Source organism: Nesoenas mayeri, assembly GCF_963082525.1.
Source record: "Nesoenas mayeri genome assembly, chromosome: 2".
Lineage (NCBI taxonomy): Eukaryota > Metazoa > Chordata > Aves > Columbiformes > Columbidae > Nesoenas > Nesoenas mayeri.
The window spans coordinates 59381323-59397053 of NC_137543.1; positions in this window are offsets into that span (position 1 = coordinate 59381323).

Below are 15731 nucleotides of genomic sequence, written 5' to 3' on the forward strand. Positions count from 1 at the left end.
CCTTCTCAGAGTTTAAATGAATCTTTCAGTTGCAAAATGGAATATTACAATTCAAAAAATGTTTCCTGAAGTATTACTACAGCTGTATTCTTCATATTTCTTTTTTATTGGTTTTTATCACTGCTCAGACTCTACTTTTCTTGTACAGACATGCTTACGTGGACCAGAGTAGTGATGCGTTACCTGGGACTCCCTTCACCAATTGAGAGCCAGAAGCTTTTTCACTCTATCTTTTCTCCTCTAAACCATGTTTGTTTTATTAATTTTATTTCATTTATTCTTAATATTATTTTACATCAGTCTTTGAATTATTATTTCTTCTTGGAAGCCCTATAAGGAAGAGACTGATATAGCTTAAATTTTATTGCAATTATTACACACACACACACAAAGCATTTCTCAGCCACATTAGAGATGAGAAGTCTTTTTTCCAGTGTCTAGCAACCATAATCTGATTATATATCTTGAGAAAGTTTGATTAGCCTACAATTTAAGGATTTGACAACAAAAATATTTACTGGAACATTTTTATGTTATGACAGCTAGCTTCCATAAAAGAATCAAGAAATTATTTAGTATGGGTGAGTTGCTTTTGAAAAGCAAACAAAATTTTCACCAACCCCTAATGCTTCTCAGGACTTAATGTAGACTTGGCTACTTCTCATCTCCCAGTATGACAGTACACCTGGGACAGGCATCCTACAGGTCCCTCACTTCCCTTTTGCTGATCTACAATTAGGTTCAAAGAATGTGGCCAATATACATACTCATATAGTCTTATGGCTTTCCAACGTGATAAAACCCTACTTAATAGGCCTTTCCCTGCCGTTCTATGCACTTCTGAAGGTCCTTTTGCTGCTTGATGCTCTGTTAAACTCCCTATTCAGTGTCACTTAATAGTTAATTTAAATTTCTGTTATACTTTGGCACACGGCACAGAATATCCTCAGTGACCTTTCATTTTCCTGACAATTATAAGAGCCAAAAAAAAATCAACAAGAATCAAAGAGCAGTGGAGAAGCTACTTTTCTTGACATAAACAGAAATCAGATATCAGGCCAGAAAAACCCAAGGAAAAATGTCATCATTCTCTTTTCAGGGAGCTTGGATATTTGAAGAACCAGCAATTTCATGCTTGCTTCAGGAGAAAAAAAAAAGTATCAAGGTTTCAAGTACACACCCTCCAATATTATATAAAAATATGCTGAGCCCACCTACTAGCAAAGACATGGCCTGTTTCCACTGTTTCCATAACATTTGGTACATTCTTGCCATACATGACACAACAACAATGTCAAAGTCCTGCAAGATCTAACCTTGCTGTAGCCACTGGATCTGGGTCTTGACTGCCATCTCCCACCACCTGCTTCATCCTCCTCGAGAGCCTGAAATCTGCCCTCTCTGTTCTTCCAGGACTCCACATGCACACTCTTGCCAGCTTGGCCAGAAAGCTCCTGAGAAGCCTGCTCCATGTTCAACGCTTGAGAGCAAAGCAGCGCACCCTGCTTGCACATGAGCAACCGCAGCCACTGGAAGCCAAGCTCTACCACAGGGACCTCACCGGCCTGGTGTCCAGACAGTGACAAATCCACTGAGATCGTAGGCGATCTATTTGTGTGAGCCTCTTGTATTAGCTCTGCTATAAATTAACTACTGCTTTCTTGATGTCTAACCTTTGCAGACATAGGATGTTAACAGTAAAAGCCACTCCTTTCTATGGCCAATGCCATTTTCCTAGATTTGTTTTCCATGAGGAAAAAACCCAAATAAACCACTGTAATTACACAGGCTCTGCATCATTTCCAGTGGGAATATGAAAACACCTGCAAAAAGTTCCCCTATTCTCCTTCCTCCTCTCTTTGCTACAGAGGTTTCCTTTTATCACTCCCAAAGCTGTCAGGCTTCTTAGGAAATAATCAGGCTTGACAGTTCTGGGGTGAAGAATAATATCTTGTCATCTTATGTCCCAGCAGACATGCACTGAGACATTTATTACAGTCCAAACAGCACGGTTGTACTATCTCATATTAAATGCAAGAGCCTTATCTGAAAATGTGATCTCATGTGTGGTTAGCGAATTTGGTTTGAAATACTACGTATTTATTCAAATCTTTGTTTCAGTGTTAATTCCCATCTGACAGCACCTCGGATCTCTTTGCCAAACATTGGTATACCAATGCCACTTTATTCTAATTAAAATGAAAGATTTCAGCTACTGTTTATTTATTAATTCAACCAGACACTTGTAAATAAGACAGAACCAGGGCAGGGTGATGGGACGGGAGGGGGACGTCTTGCATTAGACTTGCAAATTATATCCATAGAGTGTGAACTATGGTCCACAAAAATTAATAGTTTATAAGAGATAGTTATTTCTTCTCAGATTATATAATTTATTATGTATATTTATGACCAATTATAAATAAGCAGTAAATCTGGTACAATTACAAGTGTTATGAATACACTAAAATTTAACATTATTTTGTGGATCACAAAACAAAAAAGCTTAGCTTGTGGAAAGTTTTATCCAAAATTTCTCTGTTTGTGTAGTATAGTATCACCATAGTGACTCAGCTCCTGTTACTGGGATATGTAAAGTATTTAATGACTTACTGTCTTTACTGTGTGTAGATGCCACGGCATTTTCCTTGTCTCTTGCTCTTCATTTCCACCATCCTGTCTTTTTATATACATAATATGTATATAAACATGTAAATACACATACAAACATACACACTCCTGGTGTGCAGAATTTCTCCATATAGAGCTTACACAAGGGTTTGGCACAGGTTCTTCCTGTCCATTTGCATCTGACTAAAGCAGCACTTCATGTGTTTCTTCTCTGCTGCATTGTCTCCTCTTTTAAGACAAAGATCAGGAGGGAAAGATGAGGAGAGCACAGAGTTGACAGCAGAAGTTTGCTCCACTTTGGTGCCTGTCCACTTTAACAGAGCAGGCTTGGAGAAAAAGAAGGCTACCTGGCAGAGCAAATCAATTATTTCTTTGCTGTATACTCCAAGGAGATTACTAGGAGTCACATATTACCTACAGCATAGGTTTTCATTAGCTATTCTAGAGAAAAAGAGAACAATTAAAACAATCTTGAGGCCTGAGCATGAACCTTCAGGGTATGAAAAAAGAAACCATGTCATTTGCAGGAGGGAGATTTTCAAGCCTTTGAAAGACCAACCTAATTCTAAGGAACATTCAAATGCAGCAAAGAAATCCAGACTGAAAACGAGCATAGAGATTTGAGTCTCTTCAGCTTCCTGCCAGCCAACACAGTATCACAGCCACATCAGTACAACATTTCTCTGTGCTTAGTCTAACAAAAAGAGAGGACATGTCTACCTGATGAAGAAGGGAAAAACTAATGAAAAAACCCTCTGTATCCCAGCAAGGCATGCAATATTGTCCACTCCTGTTTAACAACCTGCCTGTATACCTAGTAGGTACATTGCATTACTACCCATTTTTGAGTAAACTGTCCCTGCAAATAAAACTGAATTTCTTCTTACTCTTTTCTGGGTTGCAAATTTATTTTAATTTATCAGCTTTCCTTTGAGTTCCTTGGGTGTTTTGTAGCTCCTAAACTAGCTTCTTCCAGAATGTCAGGTGAGTTCTATTTACTGATTTCCTTAATTACACAAAGGATAGCAAAGGTCTTTTGTCGTACTTACATAAATAAAGACACAGTATGGTGATAGTCCCACAAGAAGGCTTTTGTTGCGGTTTTCAGATAACTAACTTCGTAAAATAAAGCTACATCATAAATGTAAAAAGGGATTTTTTTAAAAACCAGACCACATAGTAATTTTCTACTATTGTGTATGAGCTGAACTATATTTCATCATAGCTAAGAAAAGAAAAATACCTCATTTTACCTACTACTTGTTTAAAGAATGTAATTTCTTTAATTGATACAATAAATTCTGGAAGGAAATCTGTTATTCTTACCTTGGAAATAAGTCTGATGCTGTATGCTTTTCTCAGGCTAGTATCCCAGTGACTTCATTAGATTGTCATGACCTTAATACTAAACACTACAAATATCACATATTCATAATTTCACTTATGTAATTTCCTCAAAGAGAAATTCAGTAGCTAAAGTGAGGTGACAATAATGAGCATACAGCAGTTGTTCTGAGTATCCAAGACATTTTTAGTCATCTACTCAAAACATGAGACATTAAAATCAGTGACAAACTACTAACAAACTGAGGCGAAGTATCCAGTCCTCCAGTAAACAGAAAAAAAGAGCCACGCAGTACAAACATTAGCCAATCTCAATATTGAAATCTTAAATTCAGTATCCACAAAATATAAATGCCTAGTGTTTAACTGAACAACATTTATGTTATGGAAATGCAAGGAAACTTGTATTCTATATATTTTTATTTTTTAATTAAATTATCAACCTAAAATTCCAATGCATTAATTCATTAAAATAAATTAGGAAAAAAGCGTTTAAAAGTTTCTGTAACTGATATTTGTTTATTTTAGTTCATTTGTTGTTTAATCAGGATGACCTCTGAATCACTCATACATGTGAGTATTGAACTAGGTTTTCATGTACACATAAGTCAATAATCTTTTAATGGCTATCTGTAGGTCAAAAATTAAAAAAAAAAATAAAAAAATAAAAGCTTGAGGTGAAACCTCAGGACATGATATCCAGAAACAATAACTACCAGGCTAAATTTTCTTCTCCACTTACATTAAAACCACTGATCTCTATGTTCCATATTCTACTTTTAGGGGAAAAAAAACCAAAAAACAAAAACAAAACAAAACAAAAAAAAACACAAAACAAAAAAAAAAAACAAGCAAACAAAGAAAAAAATAGTACCTTTATAGAATTAGTGCTTCTGGAACTCATCTGGGGAAATGGCAAGAAACTAAGCTGATTTTGAGATATTCTGCAAGTTTATAATGGATTCAATACCTTTTATGGCCATTGGCTTCTGTATAAGAAATACTATAAAGAAAAAAAAGCAAACAAAAAACAAACTGTTGTCTCCAAGTCCAAGGTCCAAGAGAACTGATTTTGGGGTAAAAAAACTTATGCCCTGAGGATAAGGAATAATCACCAAGCAAACATTTTATTCCATATGTTAATCTCTGCTTACTTGCTTCTTAGAATTTACCAACTACTTTACATGTTTTGCAACTTACACACTAGTAATATGTTTTAGATTATAGCCTTCTTGAAATTGCGCTAACTGAAAAATGGCACAAAAGAGTGTGTGTCTTAGGGTAACTTAAAATAACTGTGACACCTTCTGCATCAAGTCCTTCAACTTGTGACTTCTATAGTTCTGTTCTAGAGCCAGTAATGTCATGGCTGATTAAACAGCAGGATTTGTGGGAGTGAATTTAAGAAGCAAAGAAGCAAACTGCATATACCCTACATCTATCGTTATATATGTGGTTGAGTACCCACACAGCCAAACCACAGTCTTTATTTCTAAACTGTATGTACTATATTGTACCTCTGTTGTATGTTTACCCCTTTTCCATCTCTTGACTGTAGCTACTTCTACACTATTTGAACCTGGACTTTGTTAAGAACAACATTTTGGACCTGACCAGACCTAAAAAAAAAATTAAAAAAAAATAAATAAAAAAAATAAAAAAAAAAGAACGTACCTTGTGGTACTGTTTAGTTTAAACAAATCTAATATTGCTTTCTCTTATAGTTTTATTATGGATGTGAGTAAATATTTATGTGTTTTAGTTTATTACATATATGTACAACAAAAGTTATACATGAATGACAGTGACAATGGGATTTCCAGTGACACAATAACATTTCTCCTTGCTTCTCACAAAATACCTGATTTCGAAATATTTAGTGACTGTCAAGATAAGCTGAAAGGTCTGAAATCTTCTCCCTTGGTGTTTCTTGAAAAGTTGTCTTTATAGAGGGATGGAAGGACACCTTCAAAATCTCAATTTCTAATTTGATTTTCAATTCTCATAAAAGGGTTTCTTTTCATTATTCATTTCTGTAAGCTCCTGAGACTGCTTTTCAAGTTTCCAAAGAAGCAGTGCTGGAATTCAAAAAAAGACTATACAGCATCTAAAAATAGTAGGAAGTATCCAGTTTTACAATAATTGCAGTAATTAAATAACCACCTTTGCCAGCCTAAATTTAAATGAGATTATTATGGATGAGTTTTTTTCTCTCCCTTGGCCTTATCAAAATAAGCCCCATGTTTCTTTAAATGAAGCTTGCTGGTAATACATACCTGTCATGCCATTCCCTTTGAGTGCTTGGGGAAATAAAAATTCATAGCGATTGATTGCCCTGTGCAGCAACGGATCCAGATGCCCTTTCAAATATTCATAAAGATCTTAAAGGGGTCCCTGTGGATCCCATTTGTCTGCTGTATATTTATATATCCCTCCAGTCTTCAGTAAAATTGTCAAACAAAAGTCACTTTTGCAGCTAGATATTATTGACTCTTTCTACCTTGTAGATTTTTGTATGCTCATGTTGTGTATTGTGAGTGAAAAAGGGAACAAGATGAAAAAATGTTTATGAATATAATTTACCAAGTCTTAAAAGTTCGTCGTCAAATCTGCGGGCTCAAAAGGTGTTATTGATCATAAATGGATAAAGAAAAAGGGCAAAAGTGTTAAAACTGGAGTCAAATGGAGCAGAATTCAAGATAAAATAAAGGACAAAAATGTTGCATTTGTACTCAAAGTGAGACCACTAAATTCAGCACTACGTGCCTGCTGAGCAGTCAAAAGCTCTCACTGAGATCAATGTAAAGTTTAAGTAAGTACAAATATAAGGTAATTTTCTTTTAAGTTTAATTCTCTTTTAGAAAATATCTTAGTCAACTGGAAATTTAAAGAGATCTTCCTTTCTCTTCTCTTCTCTCCTTACTGAGTTATCCGTTTCCAGATTCTCAAGTTAGCTCCCAGTTTCCATTTACAACTTTCATACTTATTGAAATTTTCAGCTTCTGTTTCTGTCTCTGTTCAAGAGAATATTCCAAAACTACCTTCAAAAGATGTTCTAAACAGAAGACAATGGAAACCCAGAGTACTCTCTTAACTCATTGTTTAATCCTTACCCTGCTCTGCAACAGCACCTGCAATTAACTTGAACATGCCCCCACTATTGACACTGCTCCCATATCCTTGCTCCAGCAGAGCATGACAGCAGGAGTGCAATAGAGAGTCAGAGCCTGGTTGGAAAATGAATCTTGTCTGTCACCAGTCACTTCTATTCTGCTGCTTAGGTAATAACTGTGGTTCAGAGTCCAGCAGTTATTTAGAAATACAACAGTTATTAGATCACCTATGAAGAAATTACATAAGCTAAGTTAATGTCTCTAATGCAGAATGCTAGTGAAAAACATTTATGTATCATGATACCTGTCACAAATTCCCACCATCTAGAACTAAGAGTCAAGCTGTAAAATTTTAAGTACATCACCATCAGTATATGTTAGTCCAGGAGATTTATTATGAGACATAGTATTGTTACCCATCAGATTCTGTAGGTTTTTGTCAAGTGATTTTCCACAGTCTTCAAAAATACACTAACATATATAACAACACATGAAACAGACTTGAACAAACCTCAATAGGAGGGATGTGAAGATTTTAATTGCTGTTTTTAATTAAGAAAAAAAAATAAGGGAAGGAGTGATTTTATTTGAATTAAAGTGACTAGAAGAGAAAATAAACAATGTACAGGACCCAAAGTTCTGTGATATTGTACAAAAGGACCAAATGACACAATCAGTATGTAAAGTGTATGTGCTGGGCACTTACCTTTCATTTAAAAAGCAGCTGTTTTCTTATGTAGTATCTTTCCTAGTTGAAATCAAGATGCAAAACGTCATGAAGTGAATTTTCATTGTGGGCTGATTTCCTCCTGCTCTTGGTGGACTGGGTGAATCCACAATAGAAGGGCGTAGGTCCTCTGTCATGTACTTAAGGAAACTCACAGAAAAATAGAGAAAACAAATGTAACACTATGGGACTAATTTAAACCTGCAAAACAGGGAAATGAAGACACAAGTCTCTCCCTATAGTGCATGAAAAAGAGCGGGGGCATCACCCTATGGACTGCAAACCATTTTGTAGAATAGTTTAATTTAAACAGAATTAAAGTATATCCTATAAGTTCTGTTGCTTTTGTGAGTTTTGTTAGATAGTCCACATACCCTTAGCAAAGAAATGTAAGGCTAATAATAAGTGGTAGCCATTATCATTTTATGTGTTGAGTATGCTAATGTCCTCTTCTGTTACCCTAGTCAGCAAAATCAATTTGTTTAAACCAAGGAAGACTTTCTTTTTAAGGTTACAACTATTAAATATGAATGATGAGAAAGTGGAAAAGCTTGTCCTAAATGTATTGGATAACATCAAGGGCTTGGATATTCTCTTGCAAGTGGTACTTGTAGTACTGAAATTTTCAGTAAAGATTCTGGGATATATGCTGCAGGAGTTACTCTTTCTGGTCCAGTGCACAATCCAATGTGAAGTCCAATGGAATGATTAAACTTTCTCTTCCTAATGTAAATTTTAGTGGAATTCTCTCTGTTAGTTTCATCATGTTGTCAATGATTCTTTGCAATCTGTGCACCTGCAAAACAATTATTAGTTTCCTTATGATAAAAACTGGCAAAAAAGGAGAAAATACCAAATAATCAGCACATTTGATAGATTTTACCAGACAGAAGAAAACTCCCATCTTCTGCATTTTAGGTCATAGCTCCCCTTTTATTTTCTCTACTTCTCACTTTTTTTACCACAGAAATAAAAATATTTCCAAGAAAACTTTTGTTATGTAATAGGTTGATCTTTACTGGCTACCAGGTACCCACCAAGCTGCTCTGTCACTCTCCCTTCTCCACAGGTCAAGGGAAGAAAATACCATAAGCTCCTGGGTTGAGATAAGGACAGGGAGATCACTTACTTATTACTCTAATGGCAAAACAAACCTGACTTGGGAAGGACTTGATAAAAAACTGACACAGGTTGTCTAGAGAGGTGATAGATGCCCCATCCTTGGAAACATTCAGGATCAGGCTGAATGGGACTCTGAGCAATCTGATCTAGTTGGTGTCCCTGCTGATTGTAGGGGGTTGGACTATATGACCTTTAAAGGTCCCTTCCAACCCAAACTATTCTATGATAGGATTAATTTAATTTATTGCCAATTAGATGGAGTATGATAATGAAAACTAAAAACAAATCTAAAACCACCTTCTTCCTACTATTCCCTTCATTCAAATTCCTTTGTTTCTACTAAGAAATTGTAGAGCAATCAATATTATTTGAAATCAGACTTGAGTATTATATGCCAAAACATTGCCTCATCCAAAAATGGGAGAAAAAGAAACAATTGCTTAGTTCTTTTATATATAGTTAACAGTGTTAGATTGAGCTAGTCTAACATTATCTTGAGATATAATAAGCAAGTAAAAAATTAATTTTGAATCAAGTAATGCTCTTTGTTCTATTCCCTTGCATCACTGATGGTGCTCAACAGCACCTGCTATGGTGCTACAGTCATTTTAGACATGCAGCTCTCTTAGACCTTTCATTTGGTGTGGTTCATTCTTTTGTGACTATGCAGTTAGTTTGGAATGGTGTGTAAAAATCTATTACTTTGCTAATCGAGCTGATTTAAAGTATTGCCTAGCAGCAGAATTACCCTATAAAGAAACAAGGGGGGAAAATGGCAAGAAACTTTTTCTTTTCAAATGCTTTCATCAAGTAAATAGTATTTGGCTGCATGTATGACAAGGAGAGAATGAAAAGATGTGAACTTGAATTAGAGAGCTCCTGCACATAACAAAGACAAAGAATAGACATATTCTCTCATTCCAGCCACTATGTTTCAGAGGAAATTTTTGAAAAGCATATATTTAAATGAATTGAGAATTAGAAATGTATCAAAATTAAGTGTACTGTATATGACACTCCTGCAGCTTTTACGTGCTCACATAATAATTTTCCAGAAGCCATGTTTGATACTTCATTCAACACACAGCCTGGACTCTGTTTTTGAGTGGAATAATTTGTTCACCAAAGGTGGCAAGAGCATATTAAATGAAGTAGGGATTCCAAGAAAAAGAAGCCATAGTCTTACACACTCCTAGTAAGTTAAATGTTGCCCTGGAAAATTGCATGTTTTTCTCTAAATCTGCCACCAAGTTACAGCATGTTATTGGAAAAAACCCACATAAAATTAAACTTTCCCTGGATGACTGGTAATTGTATGCTTCTGTATGCTGAGAATTCTGCACTGAGAAGAAAAATGCTCTAAAATGTTAATTTTGAAAAACAAATTTCAGATTATTTAAATTCGGTCAACTTAATGGACATTTTTAATTTTAGAATTGTTTTATTTGCCATTTGTAAAATTATGTAATACCAAATACTTGGAAACTGTGAATATACATCATCGCTCCATGAAGTATCACACAGAATCATACAGAATTACAGAACGTTAGGGATTGGAAGGGACCTCAAAATATCATCTAGTTCAATGCCCCTGCCATAGTAGAAACACCTAGATGAGGTTACACAGTAACATGTCCAGGCAGGTTTTGAATGTCTCTAGAGAAGAAGACTCCACAACCTCCATGAGCAGCCTATTCCAGTGCTCTGTCACCTTCATGGAGAAGTTTCTTCTCAAATTTAAATGAAGCTTCCTGTCTTCCAGTTTGCACCCATTGCGCCTTGTCTTATCATTGGTTGTCACCGAGAAGAGCCTGGCTCCATTCCCCTGACACTCACCCTTTACATATTTATAAACATTAATGGGGTCACCCCTCTGTCTCCTCTTCTCCAAGCTAAGGAGACCCAGCTCCCTCAGCCTTTCCTCATACGGGAGATGCTCCACTCCATCATTTTCGTGGCTCTGTGCTGGACTCTCTCCAGTAGTTCCCTGTCCTTCTTGCACTGAGATGCCCAGAAATGGACACAATATTCCAGATGCGGTTTCACTAGGGCAGAGTAGAGGGAGAGGAGTACCTCTCTCGACCTACTAACCACCGCCTTTCTAATACACCCCAGGCTGTCATTGGCCCTCTTGGCCACAAGGGCGCAGTGCTGGCTCATGGTCATCCTGCTGTCCACCAGGACCCCCACGTTCCTTTCCCCTGCACTGCCCTCCAACAGGTCACTTCGCAATTTATACTGGAGCCTCGGGTTCTTGCCCAGATGGAAGACTCTACACTTTCTCTTGTTATATTTCATTAAATTTTTCCCCGCCAAACTCTCCAGCCTGTATAATTCACTATGTCCCATTTCTTATGGGAAATTCATGCCTAATCTTACACGCATCATCTCTAAATTTGATATCCTTGTATTTATCACGCTGAAGCATTGACCTGCTTGGACAGACAAGCACACACCTCGTCACCATCATCTGACATCAATAACTTCAGAGTGAAGTACCTACTTGTATAATTGACAGATCTGCTTTCTGTTGCTAAAAGGGTGGCTGTAATCTTAGTCTGCTGATCAAGCTATCCACTAAAATTTTATTTACTCCTTCAGCCCCTGGTTACTGACACAAAAGAACTATGTTTATATCACTTTCATCTGAGACTTCTGATTTCTGACTTTACAACATTAACACTCTAAGAGACAGTAGTGGTTAAGATGATCTTCGCTTGTTGCTATATAACAGAGGCCTGCTGCAGTGAAGTGTTTAGAGACGGACTTTTACAAGTACCCTGGCATCTATCTATCATTCATTTCAACACTTAAAATCCTTTAGTAGTTCAAGATGTGAATGAGAAGAAAATTGCACAGAAAAAGGTGGAAGTAAATGTCTGAATTTTAAAGAAGACTTCATAGAAGGTAACACAGAACAGAAAACCAAAGATTTTCTTAATTTCCATAAGAAATCTACTGCTTACTACACTTGTCAGATTTTATTGTCAGAATTTTTATGTGTGGGTATATAAATTGATTTTGTGCAGCCTGGTTGGTTTTATTTCTTATTCCATTGTTACTAGGACAAATTTGAAAACACTAAAAAAACCTTAATATCTGTTAGATGGGTAAATATCTACAGTGACATGACAGGATCTTCAGAGCACTTGAAAAGAGTTGGAGAAGAAGACAACATTAATAAGAGAGATTGAGTATTTGCAACACAATACTGAAACAGGAGTTGTTGCACTTTCTCAGTAGTGAAATCTGTAGACATTTTCCAAATAGATTAACACCTTTGACATTTTAAGTTTCAAATGCCTAAGAAAACAACAAATTTATTTGGTGTTTTATTTTCACTAGTTATCTTTAGGGACTGACATTAAATCTCATTAAAGAGAAAATAAAATCAGAGTAATCTGTTTAAAGTGTGGAACACTTAGATCTATGTGGAAAGAAAAATAAATCCTAGAAGACGACGGTGTCAGGTACAAACCCTACATCAGACATTTTACTGTAAATATGATGTTGATCTCTTTCCCAAGCTGATCAGTTGGAAAATTATGTTCTGTGCCCAATGAGATAGAAGCATGCTTCTTAGTTAACCATTTCAGTGGCAGAAACAGACATTGCATCCCTATTTAGCCCCTGACATACTGATTTCTGTGCACACTGAGCAAAAATAGAACTTCTTTTTCCATATTTGTTCCAGTACTGTTCACAGGTAAATATGATGTGCATTGTAATGAATCGCTTTGGAACACCTACCATGCCTTTGAATTTATACTTCACAGTTGCACTGATAATATGTTTTAAGTGCATCTGACATGTAAATTTTCAATCTTATTTTTAATTTAATCATAAATTAGAAAAGACCAATACTGACTCCAATATAAGGCTTTGGTTCTTCATTATAAACAAAACAAAAAGAAGATATTTGGAATATTTTTTTAAAGTATTAACTATTTTGCTTACTTGAAGTAAGAATCTCAACTGACCTTCAGTAACTCAGACTAAGAATTTTCCTATACAAACTGCCTTTGAACAGTTCTATTTAGTGCTTTATTAACAACTTAGGTAATGTAATAAAATGTCTGTGGACCAAACTAGAAGGATAGCATCAGAATTCGAAGTGGTCTTGGTACATGTCATGAGATGAACTTGACAAATTGTGCTGTATTTTACTTTAAGTAGGTGGTGAAAACCAAAGCACAAATAAAGAGGTAGCAGCATAGCAGGAAAAATTTGTTGGTGCAATCAAAACCAGACAAGAGACAGTAATTATTCTACTCTGTTCCATACCTGCTAATTAAAAACCTAGCAAGAGAACTACACCAACTCTGGGATGTCTACTTTAAGGAAGATCTAGAGGAGCTGAGAAAAATCTGAATGAGCAGCAAAAACCTAAGAGATTTTGGGAACAAGGTGTAGGGAAAATACGAGATTCTTTTGTCTTATTTTCATGGTTATTTCATAGTTTGACTAAAAAAAAAAAAAAAAAAAAAAAAGAAATAGAGAAATATTATTTCACACACACACACAAAAAAATAAAAATAGAAAAAGCTGATAATTCTGTTCAATATCATCATGGAGATGTCCAGGAGGACTAAATGTACTATGCACAAGATACATTATTACATTAAAAATTAAGAGGGTTAAGTACTAAGTCGTTTCCTTGAACCATGCCATAGAATTGATGGAATTTATTTTCTTGAGATTTGGTGTAGTAGTCTCATTTACTTTGGAATTAGTTAGTTAATTCACATTATCCATACTCTATAACATGCAAATGCTGAACATGTTTCCAGCAATTATTACCAGAATAAAGTTTTCTGTTTTTTTAGTTCTCAAAATTGATATTGGAAGCTTGAAGCACAGAGATATTATCTTTCTTCTATCTCATTTGTTGTGGACATGAATTCATTTATATTTGCTTCTAGCTATCCAGCTTCTCAATGATTAAGAGATTAGATGGTTTGTCATATAAGGCAAGGCTGAGGGAGCGGGATCTGTTCAGTCCAGAGAAGAGGATGCTCAGGGTGGATCTTGCTAATGTATATAAATACCTCATAGAAGGGAGACAAGGCAAGAGGCAATGTGCATGATCTGAAATACAGGAGTTTCCATTTAAAAACAAGAAGAAATTTTTCACTGCATGAAGAGTCAAATACTGGAACAAGTTGCTGTCTCCATCCCTGGGGATGATTAAAACCTGACTGGATACAACCTTGAGCAGTCTGCTTGAGCTGACCCTGATCTAAACAGGGTGATTGGACTAAATGATCTCCAGGGGTCTCTTCCAACCTCAGCTGTTCTGTGATTCTAAATCACACATAACTGGCACTAAGACAAATGAAGGAATTAAAAAAGGATAGGTAGATGGCTAGAAAGAAAGTCAAATACTTTCTATTTTTACCAAGAAGAAAAAAAAAAACAGCTTTTAGAAGAAGAAAAAAAGAATTATTTTGTGAACCAGAACTCAGCAGAAAATTACATCAGTAATTTTATATAATACATCATTTAATAAGATCTTTTCATTGTTAGTAATATTGTTATCTTTAAATTCTCTATTAAATTTATTTATATTGGTGGAATGGCACAGATTTGTTATTTTCACAGCCCAGATTTTGGTAGGATGTTATGGCTCTTCTTGCTCTCTTTCTCTCTTTTATTTTTTTTGTTCAGCTGAATTATTTAAATATACCTATCAACAATTATAAAGTTGTGATTTTTTTAAATTATATTTTTGAAAAGCAATATCTTTTGTATTTGTTTGATTTTATTGTAAGATAAAGATAATAAACTTCTGCTCATTCCTAACATGATATTTTTTTCTGATCATAGCCAAGCCTAGTGAATACCTAGCCAAACCTATGAAGACACCCTGTAGCCTCTGAAACAATGCCAAGCTTCTTCAAAGTGAAAATCATAATCTGACAAGTAGCAGACTTTTCTGTTTAACTAACTTGAAAGTAGATACCTGTAAAGCTAGTCTTCATGAACGAAGATTTGTATTTTGTACGTTTGATTTGATTAATTGACTCTACTGTAAGAGAAAGTAGGACTTGGGATAACGTCTAAGAATAAAGTATTTTTTTTGTTACTTGTATTTTCGAGATGTTGGTTTAATAAGCTATGTCAAACTGTGCACACAAGCAAAGCTAAATAAGGAATTTGTTCCCTACTTCACACTGGCAGGAAGATGCTCACCCAATTCCTGGAGAACAAGACCTCAGCATGTATTGTGGTTACTTGGGAAGGCAAAACTCCACAGCCACAAATGCCTCTGCTTCCTCTTCCTTTACTCACATTTTTGTGAACGAATACAGCATTGTATGGTATGGTCAGCTGTCCTGGAGGAACACATCCAGCCTACTCGCTGGTGGGAAAGAATAGGAAAAAACAAACAAACAAACAAACAACAAAAAAAATCAAAACACCTTCACGCTATGCAAGCACTATTCAGCAAGAGCGAAAACATTAGTTTTTTATCAATACTGTATTACTCACAAATCCAGAACAAAGCACCATACAGACTGCTATAAAGAAAATCAACTTCATTCAAGCCAGACCCAGTACATTGTAACAAATAATTTTGAGAGTATTAGGGCTTTCAAATGCACAAAGTATATCTGGAATTTCACTGTGATCTTGTATTTTTAAAATTTCAATTCAAGAAAATAAAATTAACAAAAATTCCACAAACAATCTGAGCAAAATTAACTCTAAGCCAAATGCTTATCTTGTGTAAAAGGATGTCTCTCATTTCAGCCAAGCCATGTGGCCAATTTGGCCCTAAATATCAGGCCCCA